We start from the raw sequence: 21,772 nt of genomic DNA, 5'->3' as shown, positions 1-21,772 counted from the left end.
TTTTGGGCATCATCGTGATTGCTTAATGAGAAAATTGCATGGTTACAGGGACTGTAAGAAATTTGGAGTGTATAGGATAAGGATGATACACAGTCTGATAGAGGTGCCCCACATAATGCAGATGTACAAGAAAGCAGAGAGTATTTTTGCATGGGAAGTTGCTTTCTGTATGGTGTAACGTTTATGTGGGGGGCCTTGTGTTTTCGAGCCTCCTGTTTTATCTTTATTTTCAAAGCAACCTAATGCCTTTGTGAAATGACTAAGTCACTATGTATTCCCCCGGGAGAAGCTGTGTCCTCAGCACCTGGGGTCTCCATCTGGGCTTCTTTCATCTGCCTGCTGACCCCTTAAAACCTCATTTGAATTATCAGACCCTCACTTTCCAGGAAGTAGGACACTCTTTGACAGGCACTCTTTCATGGCTTGGAATGTGACACTGTGAAAATGTGAAGTAAAGTTTTTATTTTCTAAACCCATCCTTATTGGGGTGGAGTGTGACAGGGACAATGAGGGTGGCCAGCATGGGACTCTGCTTTGTGCTCTTTTAGAAGCTGAGTCCTCCAGGGTTCCAAGGCAGACCAGGCTGTGTCCAGCAGCAGGGCCTGCTCCATATGTGCTGTAAGACGTTGGGTCCACCTGCAGGGTATAGATAAGGATGCATTATTCTTCATTAAGCTGAATGTTTCCTGCGGACTTGCATCCCAGCTTCCTGGGGAGGTACCGCACTGCAAACAGGAATATTTACGTAAAGTACATTTAAAACTCATTTATTCTCTCAGAGGAGCTTAATTTCCTGGCTCTTTCCTTCTGTTTTGGTGTCACTTTACCTGTCCCTGCTTCATAATTGTCAGTAGCATCACACTCCTGCTAGTCTTGATTTTCAAACCCTTTTTTCTTATTCACAAAATGGATTTTCCTTAAAATAAACTAGAAACTAAGTCTGTACCTCCCGAAGGAGAGACATGGTCCCTGGATCATGGTTAGAAGTTACGTAGTGGCTCTCTGTGCCATCCTTGTGACATCTCACTTAATTTCCTTTTCATCATGGTTGTCTGTCCATGTATCAGTCCGTCTGTCCAGCAGTCTGGATTAATCACTCATCTTCCTCGATCCCTCCAGGGGTTTTTTTTATCCCACATCTCAGAAACCACCCTGTTCCTGTCTTCAGACCTGCCATTCGTGGCCCTAGAAATGTGTCTGAGAGGCCTGTAATGCAACACAATTTAGAAGAAAATAGTTTGATTTTGTACTTCCTAAACATTTTGTAATGCTACTAATTTATTTTGAGTTTTGCATAATATTTTAGCTGTCTTTTGATAAAAAGAAATTTGGTTACAAATGGTACATCATTTTGTTGCATGCTTGCGTGATTATGTCAAAGTGAACATGAGGCTACTTCCTCTGATGGTCCACAGTGTACCTCTTGATTTTGCTTGGGTTTAGATTCTGAACGTTTTCATAACACACTAAGTATATTTATACCATTTAGCACTTTTCAACCACCTACCTCTGGGGATGTCTTTTGCTTTTGATTGGGAGGAGTATTTCTTTAGTGGAGAAGATTATGAATTCCAGTATCATCACTATTTAAGCTTTTTTTTTCCAACGAGAATTACATTTTCCTAATGTTATAGGATGTAGATGCTAAACCTCATCAGCGTTTTAAAAATTCTTCCATCCAGAGAGATGTTGTTGGTTTTTTTTCAGATTTTAATTTGCTTATCCAGAATGGATAAAGTCGGCTTGAGTGGGAAAATGTATAGTAAGTAGAGAATCAGGAATTTTGAATGAAAAATAAATAGTACTCTATACCCTGCAGAATGAACAGAGTTCCCTCTGAGGCAGTAAGAGACTTTTACTGAAATCTGTTTTATTTGGCAGAGAATAAGTGGAGAAATTGGCTCACAGAAACCATCTCCTTTTTTAAGCATACGAGCGGCATATGGATTAGATTTAAGCATTTGCTATGAACGTGCTTTTTTTTTTCTTTTTAAATGAAAAGTATTTTGTTATTTACTAATTTCTGGGAAAGGAACCCAAAAATGTATTGTCATCGCTGTTGGGGAAGAACGTCAATTCCTTCTCATGAACTTCCTTCCATATAAAGATAAGATGTTTGTTTGGAAAGCCTTAGTTATATGCAACTGTTAGTAACACCAGTATCCTGAATGAGAAGGAAAGTCATTTTCAAGGACATGACTGGTTTATAAGAAAATTAGAATACTTAAGTTTTTATATTTAAAACACTTTTTTTCTTATCAATTAGTATTAAAACTTCAGTATTTACTTATTCAGGTCTTAGAGGTGGAATAATTTCAGCCAATCTGAAACTTTAAAAAAAATGTAATCTTTGTATCAGTATTTGTTGTCTCATTCTATACTCATAACTTGATCATTAGTATTTGTTATTTCTAAAAGTACTTTTCAAAGAGATTATCTCGAGAGGTGTTAGAGCCAATGAAAGAAATGGATGGCGTCCTTGTGAAGCCTGTTAGCCGATGGGTAAAGCAGCACATTGTCTTTCAGGAGGAGGTAGAACCACTCTCTCCTGTCAGGCCTTCATCTCTCTCTTCCCAGAACCTTGAATGTAGTTTTAATTATGTGGAAACATTCAGACAGGAGTGATATATTATATATGTTAGGGCACCATATGCTAAGTCAGTATTTTTCAAATGTAAGTGAACATCAGAATCACCCCAAAGGGCTTGTTAAAACATATTTGACTTGGCTCCACCCGAGAGTTTCTGGTTCACTGGGTCCGGGGCAGGGCCTGAGAATGTATGTTTCAGCAAGTTCCCAGGCGAACCCCAACTTGAGAACCACTACTCCACAGAATGCTGCTGCCCTGATGTGCCCACTTAGAATTTGGGCTAATCAAGTGTGAGGGAGGGTCCACTCAGCATAAATATTTTTAACCGATCTGGATAAATTCATCAGCAGAAAAGTTATCTGAAGATGAGTGAATCTATGCTCTGCTGTGATAATTAAGAACAGTTTACCATATAGTTAGGTGAGGCCTCAAGTTAGATGTTAAGAAAAATAAACAGCTCTCCCTTCTTGCTGGAACCCAGGGAATGCTCTTGTGAGGGGACAGAGGAAGTGCCTGTTCCGGACGGGATCTTTCTTCCTCTTTTATCTTCAAGGTTCTACATTGTCCTCTCCCCGTCTTGCTCCGTGCTGAGATGACTTCACGTCCTGCCCTTGGCCCTGATCAAGGGCTAGAATTCTCTCTTGCGGCACCTGTGTTTGGGTCAGAACCCCTGTTGTATACTATGTCTTAGCAACTCCTCCCCAAGGAGATTTGTCTTCCTGCCGTTTGTGCTCATTTCTCCCTCTTGGGCTGCTCTTAGAACAGCGTGGCTCAGTATTCAGATTATGAGGAGGGGCTATGGACACAGATGCCTGGGTAGGCATCCCTCCACTCACTCTCTGTTCCTCAGTTTGTCCTCCGCAAAACAAACAATAAAAGCAACATTCCCAGGTGCCTGGTGTAGAGGTCAGAGCATGGACCTGGGAGCTGCTTCCTGGGTGCGGATCCCAGCTCTGTCATTCCTGTTAACGTCACCTGGGCAAGTTATTCACCTTCTGTGCCTCATTTCCTTAGGTGTGCAGACTGCATGGTGATGGAGTGGAGGTGAGAGCCAGCCAGTGGGGGATGGAGAACCAGCGCGCCTAAGGCAGGGAGGGCTGAGCAGTGGGGGAGAAGGCTCTGTGTTAGCCAAGGTCCTGCATTAACTGAAGGGTAGATTATATTTAAAAAGGGAACTTTCTATTGCTCCCAGCACCAAACGTATAATTAAAAAACCACCAAGCCCCTGGAACAGGCTTATTTTGTTCAGTAATGCCAGCACCCTCTCTCCTCTCTAGGTGGCATTTTCCCCTTTTGGCCATGAATGTGAACTTGCTAGGCCACACCTTCAGAGAACTGTGGGGGGCGAGACAGTTACTCACCCCTTTAAGCACTGAGAGCCTCTGTTTGAGAAGAACGAGAATAGAATGCTGGCAAGTCATCCTTACTTAGATGACTCAGTTTACCTGTTCAAGATGGAAACAACCCCATAGATCACACTAGCTGACATCTTCATCTGTAGAATACTTGGCTGGTTACAGAGCAGCTTATTTCAGTTTTTATCTCCATCAGTTGATTTAAAATAAGTAACTTGTGGAAGTCTATTAGACAATGCTGTGTTGTCCACTTTTAGTTATTATCCACAAATATAGAATAAGCAACTAGTCATTAATTTATTCAGTCAATATACGGTTCTTATACACTTGCTTTTGTGCCGATAATAGCTATAAATCCTTTTTTATTCTAAGTACAAGTCATTCAAAAAATATTTTAGTTATTCTGGCTTTCTTTTGTCCTATATTATTTGAATTATTGTGTTCATTATGTTCAACACCATAAAACTCCAACATGGCAAGTATATTTCTTCATTACCTCAAGTTTATTGCATTGGGACTAAAATAACTAGTGATGCTGGCTATTAAAATGAGAGATGATGGAGGCGTGTGTTATGATCAGTTACTCGTATAACCCAAAACGGACTTTTCTAATAAAAATTTGCTCATATATTCAATAAATATTGTTGAACAGCTGCTATACGCAAGGCCCTGCACTTGAAAACATGAATTGATAATCGTTACTGTAATATCTCAGTGCAGTGTACACGTAAGAACACAGTATTTCGTACTGTGTAAATATTTAGGATGGTCTGCACATGTTAGAAATTTAGCAGAAGGCATTACTACTTGCAGTTCCATTTCCTGGATCATCATGAGAGTAGGGCATTTTAGAATATTACAGGAAATCATAAAACTGCTGACTGGACACCCAACAATACGTTTCATCAAGAGCTGAAGTAAGCTTTTGACCATCATTGAACTCAAAGTTCACTTCTGTGGCCATGTGTTTGGTCATTCTGGTGTGTTCCTGACTCACTCTGCTTCCCAGTCCGTAGCAGAGAGAAGGCCTTGTTCGAGGGAATCCCCAGTGAGCAGAACCACAGACTGGAGTGGTCAGGCCGTGTGGCCAGCGGGACTCCTGGTCCAGTCTCCTCTCTCCTTTTAGGACTGATATTTTTTGCTTCCTAAAATGTGCATCCACAAGGATGTTGAGGCAAATGCGATCCTTACCCTTGCAGAGTCGTTCCTACTGTCCTCCCAGAGTAAAGTCTACTTTGTTTCCTATCATGTGCCTCCTAGTTGGTAGTTTGTTTCTAGTAAAGTAGATGATGCTTGGACACTTTATAAAAATTATTTTTCATAATAATCTGGCATGTGGGAGGTATCTCACATCAGCAAGGCTTGGCCAGTTGGCCTCCTGGAGTGCTGTGCAGAGGAGGGCACGTTCGGAGGTGGACAGGGCTTCAGCAGAGAAGGGTGACCCTTTCAATTCCCTGTGTGTACCAGGGGCTCAGCAGTGGAAGAGCCCCACCTGGCCCCACCCTGTGTATGAGATAAAGAAGACAAAGTCTGCAGGCTCGCCTCTCTCTCATGCACGCCACGTTCCAGCTGTCAGTGAATCCTGACCTGAATCCAGCCACCTCCCACCACCCCTGCCCAAGCACAGTGGTCCAGGTTCTCCTGCATCCCACTGGGTCAACTCCCATTGCAGTGACCTGCTCATTGGTCCCTGCTTCCACTTCTGCCCCTCTGCCTGCAGATTCTTCTCCATACCATTGCTAGAACGACACTTGTCAAAACAGAAGTGACGTCATGTCTTCCCTTAAAGCCTCCAATGGCTTCACATCACACTGGGATATAACCCAAGTTCTCACCTCAGCCTGCAGGCCTCTGTGCTCTGGGCCCACCGCCTCTCCAACCTATGTTCTCAGTCCTCTTCCTCTCCCAGTGCCCTTGCTGCCTGGCTCAAAGGAGCCTGTCCCTGGTCCTCTCCACATGACCCTGGTCACATTCTTCTCACATCCAGACCCTGCTCAGATGTCACTTCACCAGTAAGGTCTCCTCAACCCCTCCACCCTCTGGTCACTCTCTCTGTACTTCCCTGCTTCCATTCTTCCTCTGGCCTCTAACATGTAAGCCCAGCAGGCAGGAAATTTTGTCTCTTCATTCACTGACGTACCTCCAGTGTCTAACACCATTCTGTCACATCAGTACACATCTGTATTAATTTACTTCATATATACATTTATCAAGCACCTATGGATGGATCCTCTCTAAGTGGAAAACACTGAGTTCTGAATTTATATGTGAATAGGTAATGAATTGTTTTGCTCATGAAGCTGACGTGGAAATGGCAACAGCTCTGACCAATGCCTGCAGTATTTGCTCTAAGAGGAAAGAGCTATAAATGAGCCCCAGGAAAGGCAGGCTTCTGCCAACCGCCACAGCTAGAAATGACCATATTGGTGCAGACTTGAGGAGGGGTAGGAACTGTCCATGTGGAGACAGGTGGGGTGGAGAAGCCTCTACATGCCAAGAAGACTGAGCTGCTGCTGCAGGACAGGAGCCCCTGGGGAGCAGCGAGGCCTCTGAAGGTGGGAATGCACGTCACTGCTCCACCTGTCCTTAGGAAGAAGAGAAGAATGGGACACATGGCATGACCATGCTGTCTTGTGGAGCCTCCATGACCAGGCATAGGGGTCCTATAGCCGAGAGGAGGGGAAGCGGCAGGGATGTAGGCCAGAGGCTGGACCCTGCCACTTCATACGCAGTGAGCAGCCAAGCTTCACTTTCTCATCTGTTAAATGGGTGCAGTGGCTCACACAATTTGGAGATAAAATGGGAGAATATTTATGGAAGTGCTAGCAAAGTGTCAAGTTCTTTATCTCTTCTCTCCCTATCACTACCCTCCTCTCTCTCCTGTCTTTGTTTTTAGCATTTTTCTGCAACCCAGGTTTTTCTCCCTTGGTCTCTGTACATCTTGTTAAATTCCCTTCATTTGGTCTTCCAATGCTTCCTAACCATGTTTCTTCAAAATAACACACATACATGTGTGTGTGTTTGTATTGCACTTTTGTTGCCATTTCTAAAATACACTTCCACATAAATTGTTTGATTTAACCCTCACGACCATCCTGGCAAGTGTGCTAATTATGCTTTCCTCAGTCGAGTTGAGGAAACTGAGTCTCAGACCAGGCCGAGCTGCACATCAGAGACCACACAGCGCAGGGCTGACTGTTGGAGCTGATTCTAATCCGGTGGTGCTTCCTCCAGACCTGCTGGGTCACCCTCTTAACCAGAGAGCCAGGACCTGTCCCTCTGTTGCCTACAAAAGCAGAAATGATGAAATAGAGCTGGGTTTAGAGCATGGGACACACTCCTTCTGTGACTTTGTAAAAGACTAGCGCAAACCTTAGAGAGGAAGAGGGTGTTGACATTAAGGTGGAGGTTACTCTGTCTCCAGAGATGTGTCCTAGTGTTTGAATAACTGTAACTTACACACCCAAACCAGCTGCCAGCACGTTCTTTCAGACATGACAGAAATCTTCCCACTCCCCACACTGTTAACTTGAACACCACACATTAATGTTCTGGAATACCAAGGGTGCCACGTTTCCTTTCCATTCTGTAGTGCCTTCCATTCTCTGAAGGTCAAGAACAGGGCACGGAATTAGCATTTTGTGTTTGGCTGGAGGTTGGCAGCTCAGCTACACACCTTCCCCCAGAGGAGCAGAGTGAATAGATCACTCTTTTCACCCTTCAGGTTACACTATAGTAAAGCCCCTCTGTCCTCCAACCTGGCCATCCTTTCTCCTTGTGTAGACAGGAAGGGAGGCCTCTGTTCGAGGGTCTCACCCTGGCAGACCTTTTGGCTTGTGTTGTGTGTATATTTCTGGGCGTGTTTGGAAAATTCGGAGTCTTACTTGAACCAAAGGCATGCCAAGCACCCCTCCCTACACCAGCGCCCCAGCTCCACTTCCCTAGTGCGGGACTCGACAAGTGACTTCCTGTGGAAAGAAAATGCACTTTCCCAGTTGCATCTTCCTCTTAGTAGGGTGCAGAATCTCCTTGATTGGTCCCCTGTTACTTTGGCTCTTTGGTTACAAACAGCAGTCTAACTTGCTTAGGGAGTTGTGCATTGCCCTCTCTGTGGCTCCGTCCGTCTCCAATGGTGTGATGAGCTATTCCAAGACACTGTGACTTGGAATGCATTTTACATCATTTGTGATTTTCTAGGTCAGTATCTTTGTGGCAACTACTCATGTTCAGAGGACTTCTTAGCAGAGGTCAGCAGAGGGACCATCAGTGACCAAGTTCAGCGAGATCCATAGCCCCCATCTCCCACCCCCACAGCCTTGGGCACAGAATTGTAATTGCCATCCACTTGGCTGAATCCCCAACTTGGGGTAGTGACTCGTTTCAGTTATGTCCTGGCCCTAAGCACATTACCTGGCTTGCAGTGAACCCTCAATGAGCATTTTAGGAACAGATGCATATGGACTCAATGATAAAACAGATAGGAGAATCGTGCAAGACTATCCTCAGTCATGAAAGATGAGTCGTGATCTATCTGGAGGGATGTTGCTGGTGACACAAACAGGGCGGCCAGGCCTTATTTTAATCAGTGACTCACATTGTGTGCTGATCCAGCTGGAGGCTTAGGTGGATGAAGGGCGAATAGACAGGGGGCCTGTCAGGATCTAGAGTGATCTAATAAGCTGGGCTGATCTTCAGTGAGATGACATTCAGTAAGGCAAGGGTGGGAGTTCAGGCTGAGTCATGGTCTCCAATGGCCCCTAGGTCAGCACTCCTGTGCTCTGCATGCTGTAGACCCTGGACAAGAGTAGCTCCATCCCCAGGTCCCTCCAGTCTTCTCCTATGCCCCAATCCAGGGCTGACCCTGGTGCCCCTGGACTTCCAGTGCAAGTATGGGGTGCCTAGCTAAATGGCTGCACCCAAGGGAAAAGCACAGGTGACTTGGTGGTGCCAGCAGGCAGTCGAGGCTGTGAAAGCTTGCAGTCACCTTAGCCTGCACCAGCAGAGGCGCGATGATCAGGACGAGATGGCATTAGTCCTACTCTACTCGGTGCTGATTAAGACTGTACCCGCAGTAACTGTGGGTCTGAACCTCACATTTTAAAAGAAAAAAACTGAAAGATGCACAGAAGAGAACATTCTGGGAATTGAGGATTCTGGAAACTACCATCCCTTTTTTAAAAGTAGCAGAAACTAGAATATTTTAGCTGAGGAAAGTAAAGCCCCAGTGGACTTGATAGCTCGGTCAGATGTTTGACTTCCTTTCCTCGGGTGGGAGCTGTGCTGCGTTGCTCCAGGATGGGATGAGAGCCAGTGTGTGGACGATCTAGGAATGTTTGTCTTAGTGAAAGCTAGGAAAGATTTTTCTGTCAGACAGGGTTGCGGTGAGGGAGAAGTGAATATGTGGGGAAAGCACCACGTGGCAGTTAGAGTTAGTGTTTACTTATTGTCTTCTTTAATCCTCCCTGAATCCCTACAAGATGCGGACTGTTGTCTCCATTTTATAGATGATGGGACACACAAAGAGTAAGTGACTTGTTCAAGGTCACAACAGCAAGTAAAACTAAAGAGCAAGGTTAAAACACCATCTTGAGGAAAGCCTTTGTAGAATCTGCAGGAATCTGAATTTTTACCCGCATAATCACTGCCTACAGCTAAGTTAAAGGGTGACTAACTTACTAGGACCACCATAACGAAATACCATAGACTAAGGGGGCTTAAGCAACAGAAATTTATTTTCTCGCAACTCTGGGGGCTGCAAGTCCTAGAGCAAGACGTCAGCAGGGTTGGTTTCTGCTGAGGCCTCTTCTCTTGGCTTGTAGACGGCCGTCTTCTTGCTGCATGCTCACATGGCCTTCCCTCCATGCATGCACATTCCTGCTGCCTCTTTCTCTTCTATTAGGATGCCAGTCATATTGGATTAGAGCCCACCCTAATGGCCTCATTTTAACTTAATTACCTCTTTAATGACCCTGTCTCCAACTACAGTCACATTCTGAGCTACTGGGAGTTAGGACTTCAACATATACATTTTGAAGGAACAGAATTCAATCCATAAGAAAGGAAACTGAGTTTTATGTGCAAAACAGTTTTCTTGGTCATAAGGAATTCAAGGACAAATAAGCTTCAGCCCTTTAAAAGCTCTCAATATTTAGTTGCAGCAGACAGTTTATGCCCCCAAAATACCAGAGAATGGTCCTTGTGTGGGTAGATTATGGTGTGGCAGATTAGAGTGCGTGAAGGTGTCATTTATAAACTCTTTCCCAGTGGGTGGCATACAGATCATGGATAAAGTCCTAGTGGAGACAGATCATCTATCCTTGCTAGTAGTGTCTTAACTGTTAAATCAATTGGGGATGAAAGGCCATTGTGCCAGAACAATTACACATAGAAGTACAATCACCAGCAGAAACACTTTCCATGGCTGCTGACCAGAGAAGGCACTTCATCCAGTCCTCAGCCAACTGGTCCCAGCATAAAAACAATGATAATGACCCACAATGGTTCAGTTTTGCCGTGTTGCAGGTGCAATGCTAAGACCTTATATGCATGATCTCATTTAATTTAATCTTTATAATATCCTTATGAAGTAGGTGCTGGACTTATCTTCTTCATACCAACATGGCCACCGAGGTTTACCAAAGTGAGGTGAGGTCCCAGAGCTGTGGCAGTCAGCAGCAGAACGCAGGCCTGCTGGACATATTTTCTGCAGGGTGCTCTCCTCATGGGTGCTGATTGGGATCAGAGGAAAACATGTGACCATTAGCTGGCAGTGTGCTCGAGTGAGAGATGTGCAGGCTTGAATCTCTGCTCTGCAACCTCTGCAGGAGACGGTGGAGGTAAGGTGGCAGCATATGCTGGTGCATAATGCCACTTCCGCCACCGTGATCTCATTTGACATATAGATTCACAAATGGATAAAATGTTTGAAACAGAAGAGCTCACATATTTGCTCATCATTGACAGGGAAGTCATGTTTGCTGTTGGAGAATCAAAACTCAAAGCTTACAAACAATCCTAAAAATCTTCTTGAAAGAAGAATAGATTCATGCTCCGTCATGGGCATCACTCCCTCAGTTTTTCAGCAGAGTAGTTTCTTAGTTCATGGAGCTCTTTCTCAACAGCCCATTCTGCTTATGGAAATAATACTGCAGTTGAAACACCTGGCAGAATCAGGATAGAATCAGTTCACCTCATTTATGACCTTTGTCAAAGAAATTAAGCAAAGCGGGCAAGCTAGTGGTGAGGAATGCTAGGTGATTGTGCTGTCTAATGCTGTTCCCTAGATGGAATGACTAAATCAGTGGAATTCATTGCATCTGGCTTGCCAGTGCCAAAGATATATAAACTTGACAAGGCTGAGGCCCTTATTACACTCATATTAAAAGAAATGAAGTACTAAGCCTTATTGCAGGCATGGCCAAATGCTCTGTAGTATATCTACCAGTACAGCTCAGTGTGGATATCTGCTGATTTTTGAGATGCCTCCTGTATTTTTTGGGTCTACCCATTTCCAAAAATCTGCTCATCTGTTCATACAGTATGTTATGGGACTTCAAAAGTCTTGACAGGGGGGCTGGCCCCGTGGCTGAGTGGTTAAGTTCGCGCGCTCCGCTGCAGGCGGCCCAGTGTTTTGTTGGTTCGAATCCTGGGAGCGGACATGGCACTGCTTATCAAACCACGCTGAGGCAGCGTCCCATATGCCACAACTAGAAGGACCCACAACGAAGAATATACAACTATGTCCCGGGGGGCTTTGGGGAGGAAAAGGAAAAAAATAATAAAAATCTTTAAAAAAAAAAAAAAAAAAAGTCTTGACAGGAATGAAGAATAAAATGAGTGGGGCTGCGTAAAGTGCTTTTGGGTCTAGCCATACTGCCTTTGAGTCTATATTTTAAAAAATAATTGTGTCATGTCATCTTAAATGTCCCAGACATAAGGTATATCTGCCTGTTTAGCAAATAAACAGAACAAGTGCAAAACTGCATAATGGATTTGCACTAATTCCTTTTATAATAAACAAGCAAGTATAGATTTTGTTTATATCCTAAAATATGGAAAAGCAAATACAAAATGCATTATGGTACAGAACAATCTTTTTAAAAATGTTGGGGGAAGTGGAAATGCTGAAGAGGTCACCTCTGGCCTTTGGGATGTTTCCTTGTACCCTGGAGATGGCGAAGAGGAGGACTGCATTGTGTTCAGAGGAAGCCACGTTCGTTCGCCAAAACAAATCTCCATGTGACCCTGCGGGGTCCACTTGCAGAGCCTGTGAAAACAGTGTGTGCTGCAAAGGAACTTCCTCGGGTGGAGATAACGGTGTCAATAATGAGAGTTTGCAGACAAAGGGAAAGGGAGCTATTTTGGTTGTTTCCCATCTACCTTTTGTTATGGATCATTTCCTCCCTGACACTTCCAGCTACAGAAGCAAGTGTTTGTTTGAAGAAGATTAGATTCTTATATATTTTTAGCTGTCTTTAGAGTGTGACATTTTATGGAAGCCTCTTTGATAAAATCAAAATGAAAATTCAACTTTCTGCTTTCCTACACATTGACATTTTAGTGACATAAAGGAAATTAAAAGCTGGGCTTAGTATTATAGGGTCACAGTGTTTAAATAGCCACTGTTTAAATATATGTTCTTATCCTCAGACTTTGTCATTTTTGTCACTTTGGTTTTGCCTATCAATCATGTCAATAGTCAATGTGTATCTCATTAGAAAGGGAAACTGGTAAAATTGTGGCTTCATTATTTTTCTTACCTTTACATTTTGCTTCTGTCCATCCAAGTATTTTCATGATTCTTTCCAATCACCTTGATAATCAAAAATCAAAAGTGGATTTTAGAATACAAATCAATATTTTAAATTTACAATGTAAAAGACCCTGATTCCTTTTTTTGAGGCATTATTCAGTCTTTGAAACCTGAAGCCAGTTTCAGGGCTCTACCCAAGGCCCATCTTGTCTTGAACTTCCACTCCCCACTGAGCCTTGTCCAATCTAGGTTCATAGATTAATTGGCCTTCATCACTAGAAGTGTTTGATTTACTCCTTAACGAAACTCACACAATTTTAGTCCCTGTGAAGCTTTTACTTCTGTGCTTCAAAGGATGTAATCAACAGTGAAAAGGTTTCCTACAAAATGGGAGAAAATATTTGCAAATCATATATCTGATAAAAGGTTAATATCCAAAATATATAAAGAACTCCTATAACTCAACATCAATTAACCAATTAAAAATGGGCGAAGGACTGGAATAGACATTTCTCTAAAGAAAATATACAAAGGGCCAAACAGCACATGCAAAGATGTTCAACATAACTAATCATTAGGGAAATGCAAATCAAAACCAAAATGAGATACCACTTCATACCCATTAGAATGGCTACTATCAAAAATGAAAGAAAGAATCAAAATAACAATATGGTCAAGGATGCGGAAAACTTGAAACCCTTGTGCACTGTTGGTGGGAGTGTAAAATGGTGCAACCACTATGGAAAACTGTATGGTGATTCCTCAAAAAAATTAAAAATAAAATTACCATATGATCCAGTAATTCCTCTTCTGGGCATATATCCAAAATAACTGAAAGCAGAGTCTCAAGATATTTGCACACCCATGTTATTGGCAGCATTATTCACGATGGCCAAAAGATGGAAGCAACCCAAGTGTCCATTGATGGATAAATGGATAGCAAAATGTGATATAAACATACGATAGAATATTGTTCAGTCTTAAAAAGGAAGGAAATTCTGACACATGCTGCAACGTGGATGAACCTTGAGGACATTATGTTGAGTGAAATAACCCAGTCACAAAAAGATAAATATCATATGATTCCAACTATATGAGGTCCCTAGAGTAGTCACATTCATAGAGACAGAAAGTAGAATGGTAGATGCCAGGGGCTAGGGTGAAGGGAGAATAAGGAGTTTTTGTTTAATGGGTATAGAGTTTCAGTTTTGCAAGATGGAAAGAATTCAACAACAGAGATTGATGGTACAACCATTTGAATATACTTAACACCACTGAGCTGTATACTTAAAAATGGTTAAGATGGTGTTAAGTATATTTTACTGCAATTAAAAATAAACATAAAAAGTGAAAGGACTGAGTTTTGGAAACTAAATTAAAAATAAATTAATAAGTGATTCACTACTTAATATATGATTATTAATAAGTGATATCACCATTTCCTTTAAAAGGCAAAATCTTAAGTAAAATATTCTTACTTAAATATGATAAATATACTTTCCCTAAATGCCTTACTTGCAGCATATTTTTGGGTAGAATATTTTCAGTGAGCCTAAGAAGGTTCATTGATGGCTGAAATCTTTTTTTAATGGGTAGATTTATTTGACCCATTAGCATAAGTGAAATTAACTTATATTTCAAACCCTTTACCTTCTCTCTCCATGTGCTTTCTTTCTCCTACACATTATACCGTTTTAACAACACTATTTTGCCCCTCTCTGATCCACTCAGGCTAGAGTTATGAAGGACTCTGTGGTGTTCTCTTTCTTTTCCGTACTTCTGTATTTACTATATTTACTTCCTCCATATGTTAAGATCACCAAAACAGGACTCCAGCAAGAAATCTGAAAGCATATAGCACGTCTTTGCTGAGGGAACAAGCAAGTAAAAAGAGACTTCTTGTATTTAAGTGAGATCTAGTGTGAGAAGGTCTTTCTCACCTATTTACCATCTGTGCAACTTTAGGCAAGTTACTCAGAAGGACTCGCCTATCAGCTTTTCTGAGCTCTGTTTCCTCAGAAGTAGAATAATAATATCTGTGCCTGTTTACATAACCAAGGTTGTTTTGAAGATCTAATATATTAATAGGACTTCTAACAATGCTTACAAAATTAGCAAGAATTTTCAAATATTTAAAGCCCTTTATGGATGAATATTCTTTTTAAGTAAACAATTTTACTATGGGAATAATTTGGGAAGCATCTAAACAATACCTGACTGTTGCCATTACCCCTGTGTTCGTGGGGGAGCCATGTGGGTTTACTGCAAAGACTTTAGTTCAGCAGACAGTTGACCTACATTTCTGATACAAAATCTTTTTTTTCTCCCTTGGAAACTTCACTTACTTCCCAGTGTCCATATTAACGTAGAAAGGTGCATTTTCTAATTTTAGAGGTGAAAAGAGCTTGCAGATCAAGGACGCAGCTTAGCTGGACTTGCCCATACAGACCAGCTAGTGAGTTGCAGTTCCTCAAAAAGAACTTGCTTCTCTTCATCTCAGATTGATGCTTCTACAACTGTTATTTATGAAACTAGCATTCCCATTAGTCTTGAGCTACTTCTTGATACAAAGTAGTAGAAACTGTTACCATACGTTATCATTAGAATTACAACAGGCCCTAGGTTACATAGCCTGAATACTGTAGTAACCTAAAAGAGGTAATAAAATCACTAGAGAAACTTAATTTGTAACCAAATGAAAGAATATGTATTTGCCAGGTATTGGAACCTGTGACTTTGTTAGGTATGTTTTAACATTTTGATTTCTCTGAATTAAACTGTATCATTTGTTGGACTTTCCAATGTGATGGAATCTCTGGTGACTTTAATTATGTGTGAGGAAATAAAATGCTTTCAGACAACTCTGGGACTTAGGAAACTAAGTTGATGTTTGAGAGTCCTGAGTTGCAGGTATTGGTGAGGTCTAATGTGACTTAAGAGAGATTGGACAGCACTGATTTGTAGATGCTGTGCTTCGTTTATTGACACCTCTCTGTGGCAGAATCCAGATTGCTCCCACAGTGTAGACCGTAGCTTTGTTTGTTGGAATGTATGTGGTGTACCAGGAGGAGGTAGGCTTTGTCTGGATTTGAATCATAGGCTTCACCAGTGCTGACCTATACAACCCTGGAGAAGTATTTTACTTCCAAGGGCCCCAGATTATAGGACTGTAAAGTATACTTTAAGTCCTTATGGCCAACATACCACAATGCGGCCCCTAGTGAGCCACATCCTTGTATGATCCCCTCTCCTTGGGTGCACTGGGACCTGCAACTTGCTTCTGACCCATCGAATATGGCACCATCAATGAGATGTCACTCCTTTGATCAGGTTACACCATGTGGCAAATGTGATGGGATGTTACTCCCTTGATTACACTTTGTTATATAAGATTCCATCTGAGCAGACTGGAGAGAGAGAATTCTCTGCTGGCCTCAAAGAAGCAAACACTCGTGATGTGAACTGCCTTTGAAAAGGATCATGTGACAAAGAAATGCAGGTGGCCTCTAGAACCTGAAGCTGACCCCCAGTCTAGACTAAGAAGCCAGGTCCCTCCGTCATAGAGTTGCAAAGAGCAGAGCTCTTTCAACAACCTGAATAGCCTTGCAAGTGGTTATGCCAGATGGGAATACAGCCTGGATGAGATCTTGACTACAGCCTTGTGAGACTTTGAGCAGAGGACCCAGCTTAGCTGTGCTCGAGCTGCTGACCCATGCAAACTGTAATATAACAAATATGTGTTTTTAAACTACTAAGTTTATGTTAATTTTTTATGCAGCAATAGGAAATTAATATTAGTCAGTAGATTATATGTAGACTCAAGAAAGTAATCCATGATCCCCAGCCTTTCTGGCCTGAAAAACCAGGAGCAGAATTGAGGACAGCCACCAGCCCCGGGAAAGTGAGTGGAGAATAGCAGAAAGGAGAGAGCCAGAGAGCCATAAAATCTCTGGATAAATTCTGCCCAGATCTCTAGCTGAGCCTTGAATCATGCATGCAACAGACAGGCACCAAGCAGCCTGGCCGAGGGTAAAAGAACTGAACTGAGATTTGAATTGCCAGTGGGAGACACAATTTTAATTGTGAGTCCATTCAGCTTACTGCCTCCTGAGACAGAAGAATTAACAATCTTCATAGGAATATAGGAGAATCCAGCATCTGTAAGCATAATATTCACAATATCCAGCATACAGGCAAAAATTATTCAACATATGAAGAACTAAGAAAATATGACCTGTTTACAATTAAAAATAGTCAACAGAAACCAACCTGGAGATGACCCAGATATTGGAATTAGCAGACAAAACTTTTACTGTAGCTTATAAATACGCTCAATGACAGAATGAAAAATATGCTTATAATGAATGAAAAAGTGGAAAAATCTCAGAAGATAATAAGAACTATAGAAAAGAACCAAGTGGAAACTCTAAAATGGAAAAACACAATATCTTAAAAATTTCACTGGATGGGCTTAACAAAGAATGAAGGTAACAAAAGAAAAAGGCAGTGAAGTTGAAGACAGATCAAGAGAAATTATCCAATTTCAAGAAGAGAGAGAAGGAATTTTGGTATAAAAATAGAGCCCCAAGAACCTGTTGAACACTACCAGAACATCTGATATTTGTAAATAGATTGCCAGAAGAAAAGAGAAAAAAATATTTGAAGAAACAATGGCCAGAAGTTTCCCAAATTTTGTAAAAGACATACAGTTACAGATTTTAAAAGTTTAGTAAATCCAAACCAAAATAAATAAAAAAAACAATGCTTAGATACATTACAGTGAAATTGCTTAAAAACAGTCTTCAGGAGAAAATCTTATAATCTTATCTTCAGAGAAAAACAACATTTTTTATAGAGTAACAACATTTTGAAAACTGCTCAGTTTATCATCAGCAACAATGGAAGCTAGGTAACAATGGAACAACATCTTTAAAGTGCTGAGAGACACAGCCAGTGTCAATTCAGAATTCTATATCCAGCAAAAATATCCTTCAGGAATGAAGGCAAAAGAAAGATATTTTCACATAAAAGGTAAAGAATTTATTGCTGTTAGACCTGCACAAAGGAAACAATAAAGAAAATTTTCAGGCTGAAAGGGAATAATACCAGATGGAAACCTGGAATCTTGGAAGGGAATGAAGAACATCAGAAATGGTAAATTACTGGGTAAATATGAAAGACTGATTTTGCTCTTAATTTCTTCTAAAAATATGTGATTTTTTAAACAAAATTTATAATATTGTTTTGTGATTTATAACGTATGTAAATGTTATACATATGACAACTATTGCATAAAATATGGAGGGACATGGTAAATGTACCTATATGATTGCAAGGTATTCACATTTTATATAAAGTATTATAATACTTTAACCTAAATGTACTGTAAGTTAAGGATAAATATCATAATCCTTAGAGCAGCCATTAAAAACAAATAAGGCAAAGAGTACAGCTAAAAAGCCAGTGAATAAATTTTCTCCCCATCTGACTTGTGCTATTATCCAATATGATTGTGAATTTGTATATTTCTCCCTCTAATTCTGTCAGTTTTTGCTTCAAGTATTTTGAAGCTCTATTAGGCACATATATATGATTATTAATCATATATATATATGATTATTAAATCTTCCTGATGCATTGACTCCCTTATCATTATAAAATATCCATCTTTAACTCTAGTAGTACTCTTTCTTTTTTTAATTCTTTTTTATTGAGGTCACATTGGTTTATAACATTATATAAATTTCAGGTGTACATCTTTATATTTTGGCTTCTGTATAGACTGCATCATGTTTACCACTAAAAGTCTAGTTCCCATCCGTCACCATACATGTGTGCCCATTTACCCCTTTTGCTCTCCCCCTGCCCCCTTCCCCTCTGGTAACCACCAATCTGTTCTCCTTATCTATGTGTTTGTTTGTGCCTTTATCTTCCACATAGGAGCGAAGTCATATAGTTTGTCTTTCTCTGTCTGACTTATTTCACTTATCAAACCCTCAAAGTCCATCCATGTTGTTGCAAATTAAATGATTTTGTCTTTTTTATGGCTGGGTAGTATTCCATTGTGTATAGATACCACATCTTCTTTATCCATTCATCCATTGGTGGACACTTGGGTTGCTTCCAAGTCTTGGCTATTGTGAATAATGCTGTGATGAATATAGGGGTGCATGTATCTTTTTGAATTAGTGTTTTGATGTTCTTTGGATAAATACCCAGAAGTGGAATTACTGGATCATATGGTATTTCTATTTTTAATTTTTTGAGAAATCACCATGCTGTCTTCCATAGTGGTTGTACCAGTTTGCATTCCCATCAGCAATGTACAGGAGTTCCCTTTTCTCCACATTCTCTCCAACACTTGTTATTTCTTGTCTTTTTAATAATAGCCATTCTGATGGATGTTTGATGATATCTCATTGTAGTTTTGATTTGCATTTCCCTAATAATTAGTGATGTTGAACACCTTTTGAGGTTCTTTTGGCCATCTGTATATCTTCTTCGGAAAAATGTCTGTTCATATCCTCTGCCCATTTTTTGATTTGGTTGTTCATTTTTTTGTTTGAGTTGTATGAGTTCTTTATATATTTTGGAAATTAACCCCTTGTTGGGTATATGATTTACAAATATTTTCTCCCAGTAGATGGGTTGTCTTTTTGTTTTGTTCGTTGTTTCCTTTGGTGTGCAGAAGCTTTTTAATCTGATGTAGTCCCATTTGCTTGTTTTTCCTTTTGTTTTTCTTGCCTGAGGAGACATGATATTCAAAAGGTTACTGCTAAGACTGATGTCAAAGAGCATACTGCCTCTGTTTTCTTCCAGGAGTTTAATGGTTTCAAGTCTTACATTCAAGCCTTTAATCCATTTTGAGTTAATTTTTGTGTATGTGTAAGATAATGGTCAACTTTCATTCTTTTGCACGTGGCTGTCCAGTTTTCCTAACGCTGTTTATTGAAATCCTTGTCCATTGAATGTTCTTGGCTCCTTTATCAAAGATTAGCTGTCCATGGTAGTAATACTCTTTCTTGAAGTCTGTTTCATCTGCTGTTCATTTAGCCATTACAGCCTTCTTGTGCTTACAGTTTACGTAGCATCTTTTTCTATCCATTCACTTTTAGCCAATCTATGTCATCTTGTTTAAAACAGGTTTTTATAGACAGCATTTTAATCTATTCTGACAATGTAGAAATTGTCCTTTAGCTGTAATGTTTAGTCTGTTAACATTTAATCTAATTATTGATATGGCTATATTTAGGTATACCAGTTTATTATTTGTTTTCTGGTTGTCTCTTTTATTTTTTGTCCTACTTTACTTTGAATTTTAAAAAAGTATCCATTCCAATAATAAAAAAGGAGATTAAACCAGTAATCAAAAACCTCCCAACAAAGAAAAGTCTAGGATCAGATGGCTCCATGGGTGGATTCTACCAAACGCTCAAAGGAGAATTCATACCAATTATTTCTAAACTCTTCCAAAAAATAGAAGAGGGAACACTTCCAAACTCATTTTATCATTTTATCACCCTGATACCAAAGCCAGACAAAGACACACAAGAAGGCCAATATCATTGATGAGTATAGATGCAAAAATCCTCAATAAAATGCCAGCAAATTAAATTCAACAGCACATTGAAAAGCGTATAAACCATAACCAAGTGGAATCTATCCCTGGGGTACAAGGTTGGTTCAACATATGCAAATCAATCAGTGTGATACACCACATTAACAGAATGAAAGTGTAAAAACACATGATCATCTCAATAGATGCATTTGGTAGCATTTGACAAAGTTCAATATCCATTTAAAATTAAAACTCTCAACACAGTAGGTATAGAAGGAACTTAACACAATAAAGCCCACATATTTTAAAAGCCTACAGCTGATATCAGAGTCAACATGGAAAATCTAAAAACTTTCCCTCCAGATCCAGAGAAAGGATGCCCACTTTCATCACTTCTATTCAACATAGAAATGCTAGCCAGAGCAATTAGATAAGAAATAGAAATAAAAGGAATCCAAACCAGAAAGAAGTAAAATTATCTTTTTTCAGATGACATCATTATAAGACTCAGCAAGTAAAAACTGTTAGAACAAATTAATGAATTTAGTAAAGCTGCAGGATACAAAATCAGTCACATTTCTATACACAATGAACTGTCCAAAATGAAAATTAAGGAAACAACCCCATTCACAATAGCAACAAAAAGAATAAAATACTTAAGAATCAACTTAACCAAAGAAATAAAAGACTCATACACTGAAAATTATAACACTGATGAAAGAAATTAAAGAAGACACAGATAATGGAAAGACACCCCATGTTCATGGATTGGAAGAATTAATATTGGTAAATGTCCATACCACCCAAAGTGATCTACAGATACAAGTAATGCAATCCACATCAAAATTCCAATGTCATTTTTTGCAGAAATAGAAAAAAAGTCCTAAAATTCATATGAAATCACAGAAGACTCTGAATAGCCAAAGCAATCTTGAGAAAAAGGGAAAAACCTAGAGGCATCACACTTCTTGATTTCAGAATAAATTATAAAGCAACAGTAATCAAAACAGTATGATACTGGCATAAAAACAGACAAATAGATGAATGGGACCATAGAGAGCCCCAAAATAAATCCACGCATCTATGGTCAGCTGATCAATAAAGGTGCCAAGAACACACAATGGGGAAAAGACAGTCTCTTCAATAAATCTTGTTGGAAAAACAGGATATCCACATGCAGGATAATGAAATTAGTCCTTTATCTCACATCATATATGAAAATCAACTCAATATAGGTTAAAGACTTAAATGTAAGGCCTGAAACCATAAAACTACTAGAAGAAAACATAGGGAAAATGCTCCTTGATATTGTCTGGGCAAAGATTTTTTGAGTGTAACAAATGCTGGTAAGGATGTGGAGAAAAGGGAACCCTTGTACATTGAAAATGAGAATGTAAATTGGTACAGCCACTATGGAAAATAGTATGGAAGTTCCTCAAAGAATTAAAAATAGAGCTACCATATGACCCGTCAATCCCACTTCTGGGTATATATCTGAAGGAAATGAAATCAGTGTC

General features: G+C 40.2%; 1 protein-coding gene across 17 annotated transcripts in view; it reads left to right on the top strand.

Annotated features, from left to right (window-relative positions):
- Positions 1 to 21,772, top strand: part of COBL (cordon-bleu WH2 repeat protein) — a 277,939-nt gene that overhangs the window by 159,065 nt on the left and 97,102 nt on the right. The gene's annotated exons all lie outside the window — the stretch shown is intronic.

Source organism: Equus caballus, chromosome 4 (assembly GCF_041296265.1).
Source record: "Equus caballus isolate H_3958 breed thoroughbred chromosome 4, TB-T2T, whole genome shotgun sequence".
NCBI classification, from domain to species: domain Eukaryota; kingdom Metazoa; phylum Chordata; class Mammalia; order Perissodactyla; family Equidae; genus Equus; species Equus caballus.
The sequence above is the reverse complement of the archived record's forward strand: the minus strand, read 5'-3'. Positions and strand labels throughout refer to the sequence as shown.